Source organism: Penaeus chinensis, chromosome 8 (assembly GCF_019202785.1).
Source record: "Penaeus chinensis breed Huanghai No. 1 chromosome 8, ASM1920278v2, whole genome shotgun sequence".
Classification (NCBI taxonomy): Eukaryota; Metazoa; Arthropoda; class Malacostraca; order Decapoda; family Penaeidae; genus Penaeus; species Penaeus chinensis.
In genome coordinates this window covers 41447393-41451103 of record NC_061826.1, presented here as the reverse complement: position 1 = coordinate 41451103, position 3711 = coordinate 41447393, and the positions used below count along the sequence as shown (strand labels likewise).

At 39.0% G+C, this 3711-nt stretch overlaps 1 protein-coding gene across 3 annotated transcripts in view; it reads right to left on the bottom strand.

Annotated features, from left to right (window-relative positions):
• Window positions 1-90, bottom strand: part of LOC125027956 (clotting factor G beta subunit-like) — a 13768-nt gene extending 13678 nt beyond the window's left edge. Inside the window, exon 1 of one of the 3 annotated variants that reach the window (XM_047617153.1) lies at window positions 1-90. This exon is cut by the window's left edge and continues 6 nt beyond it. The gene's annotated coding sequence lies outside the window, so the exon portion shown is untranslated. The other 2 variants (XM_047617155.1, XM_047617152.1) reach the window with 2 other exon arrangements.
• Between the last annotated feature and the right edge of the window lie 3621 nt (window positions 91-3711).

Here is a 3711-nt window from a genome sequence, read left to right as displayed (position 1 = left end):
TAGTCAGACCCCTGAATTCCGTGCTATCCTGCGGACACGTATGCTGTGAGCACGAACCTTTTGCAACAGAAGACTGAATATATTTGGCCTCTTCCCGTTTTTATACTGGTCCTCGATGCCAGTTCTCACTTTCTGCACGTTTATGGGAGGTGTCCTGCACATTACATCACGTGAGTTCATAGAGGGATGGTGCATGCAAGAGGTGGGGGTGGGGTGGGGTGGGGTGGGGTGGGGGTTGCCAAAAATATCCTACTTTTGGGTTCTGTCCCTGCGTGAATCTTTATTCCTCATCCAAATGTCATTAATGAACGGGTCCCATTATGCTAAAAACCCTCTCGTTGTAGACCATATTCTGCCCCATGAAATCACAGTTTTAAAATAATCGTTAGGTAAAGTAAGCCTCGACCCTTTGGATCTTACTTATGTGTGCAGGTAATGCCATCTTTTGAAGATACATGTATACTACCCCCTCCCTCCCCTATCCCTTGTTCTTTGTTGTCCGGGGGGGGGGGGGGGGGCTTAGGAGACGGAGACTGGGGCCCAAACAGGGGATCCGCCCTGCCTTGGATCTCAGCCCTCGCCTCAGCTCCCTTTACACGGTATTTTCTGCTCCCCCTTTTATTTTCCTTTTCATGCCCTTCTTCTGTCCACTTGTCCTAATCGTTAACTCATTTCTAGCCTTTTCGTCATAATTCTTTACTATAGTGCTACATGACTTTTGACATTTATTTGTTTTAACCATTAACAATTATTTACAAAAAGAATGTCCATAAAAAACATTATTTTCAAAACAGATTCAGAATTAAAACAAAGACGACGAAACGGAAGAAGAAAACGGAAAAAGAACACGGAAGTAGGAAGAGAAGACAATAATCAGTCTTTTTTTTTCTTTGGCAAGATAACCTCACTGGGAATTCGCAATATTTCATGATGCAGATCGAAGAGGTAGATGCACGTTCGAAACACTTTTTAGAAGATACACTTCAAGTTGTAATTATGATATTCGTTCTCTCGAGGTTTAAAAAAATAGGCCTATAGTGTATTGCTTGATGATTTCAATATAGGATCTTTTCAGTGTCCTTGCAGTAAATTAGCAGCGTAGTGTAAATGACAATTTAGAGTCGGTGCCAAAAGCAGAAGTGTGTATATGCAAATATGTATTTACCGAAAACAGTGACTGCTGTTTAAAACTACAAATGACAAAAAAAAAAAGAGAAAAAAAAAGACATGGAGTGTTTGTCAACGAGAACAATGGTGTATTAAAATTCTTGTAATGCTTGCAAGACGACCTTCGTTATGCGCAGCAGTGACAGCTTGTGGCACTAACTGCTTACGTAAGTCATTCACTATATAATTGTGGCACTGCTCATTAGATGATGAAATCATGATGCTGGTTACGAACGTATAACATTTTTTTCTGCGATTGGAACATGCTATTCGATTATAACTATTATCATATGGCGCCTCCTAATTGCTTATGGTACAGGTTATCATTGCGTGGCAATTGAGAGCCATGACTTTAGTGGCACAATTGGTGCCACGCAGGTGACTTGGATGGGGACACTTTACATTACCAAAAATCAGAAAAGGCATAAGAATGATAGATACCACAATATTGGATATAATGAATTACATACTTGTATTGTGGAATTATTAATTTTCATCCATACCTTTTCTACAATGGTCACAATAGCCACCGATTATTACATAAGCCGATTTGGTCCATAACGACAGCCTTCTGGGAACTATAATAAAATTCAAATCAAAGGGAAGACGAGTCCTTAAGCAAAGTATAATCACTAATTCACGTTCAGCAAGAAGCCGTGACCATGAGCTTTTAAAGGAGTTACCTAAAATTACAAAATAGTCCCATAATTAACACTAGTAAACAATAATGTTTACTTCTTTCGCATCACAATGGCTGAGAACCCCATTCAGACATCCTGGAAGCGGAATCACAACTCACTAAGATTTCCTCAATAAGTTTTAACTCTTTCTCCAAAGATAGTCTCCATCTTAATATCTGCTGCCTGGCTTGTGTTCGAAATCGACCCCAGGTTGTGTTAAAAATCAACATAAACTGAAAAGTGTGGTGACGATGACCAAGCGTTGTAAGGTAGGGGAGATCTCAAAGGAACTAAACTAATGGCTTTACACGTGAGTTTAAGTCACTTTGTTTTTTTATATTAAAAAAGTGAAGTTCCTATATACCATACGAGAAACGGAATCAACCAAGCATTCTGGCAATGAACAAGAGGACATCATTTCAAAACAGGAATTGGTCTTCCCGGAAATGATGGAGACATGACCTTGGTCCGGATTTTGCGAGGTCAAGTGCTATAGCATGGATAATGGAGACTGTCATGAGGAAGGGTGAAAGGGAGGGAGGAAGGGAGAAAGGGAGGGAGAGGGAGAGAAAGGGAGAGGGAAGGAGGGAGGAGGAAGAGAGAGAGAGAGAGAGAGAGAGAGAGAGAGAGAGAGAGAGAGAGAGAGAGAGAGAGAGAGAGAGAGAGAGAGAGAGAGAGAGAGATAAGTAGATAGATAAATAGATAGAGACAGACAGACAGAGAGAACAAAAAGACTAGCCAGCAGAAACCAGCACTTACATCCTGCAACCGACCGAGCACCTGGAGAGCAGAAAGTGTTACATTGTTCATTTCGTCTCACCTTCGAAAAATATGCTGGAAATGATAAAAGCACTGCGAAATAACAGTAAAGGCAGGTCTAAGGAACTACTACTCCCTGTATAGTGGCAGTGCCCTGAAACTAATATTTACTCGTAAATAGCATATAAACAGCGCGAGTACACACACATGTAAAATTATATGTAAGCAGATGTTTGTATGTGTGTATACACACAAACACACACACACACACACACACACACACACACACACACACACACATATATATATATATATATATATATATATATATATATAAAAGGAGTTAAAGACACACACTGGCATGTGCATATATCAGTAAATAATCCACATACCTATCTTATGTAATTACACATGTGTGTATGCGTGCGCGATATACAACACGTAGGCTATACAATTGATCCAAACCTATAACATAAGTCCCATTTCAGTGGAATACCCCCTAACCGCCATAAATTCCGGTGCCTCACAAACTCCAAAACTATTTTATGTATCTTGTTACCTTCACGTAAGGAAGAAATGGACCGGTCTCCTCCGATAAAAGCTTTTCGTAAATATATAGGAACGCTGTCTCGGCTTAACGGAGACGTGAATTTTCGTGGAATATTATTTTCCTTTGCATTTCTCTTGTCCAGGTGAGGCTTGAGGTTTTCCAGCATTTATTCTTTTATTATTTCTATTTGCTTGTTTTTCTTTCTCTTTTTTCTATTTTTCTCCCCTCTCTTTTATTTCAACGTGTCTTCTTCCTTTCTGCCTTTTTCATTTATTTTTTTATTTTTTATTCAACGTTATCTATACTAAATAAGAAGCGAAGGTAAGTGAGAATAATCGAGCTGTATTATATAAAGAAAACGAGCAGAAACGTTATATTCATGTCTCAACGTGTTCACAAATTCATTTTTTTTTTTTTTTACTTTTAAGTTTAATTTGTGTTCTTACATTCTTTAAAAAAAAAGGGGGGGGGGGGGTCTTCGCCAGGGTTCGTACAGAAAGCGGATTTGCTTTTATCAAAAGAGGAAAAAAATATGAAAGAGAATAAAAAAAAGAA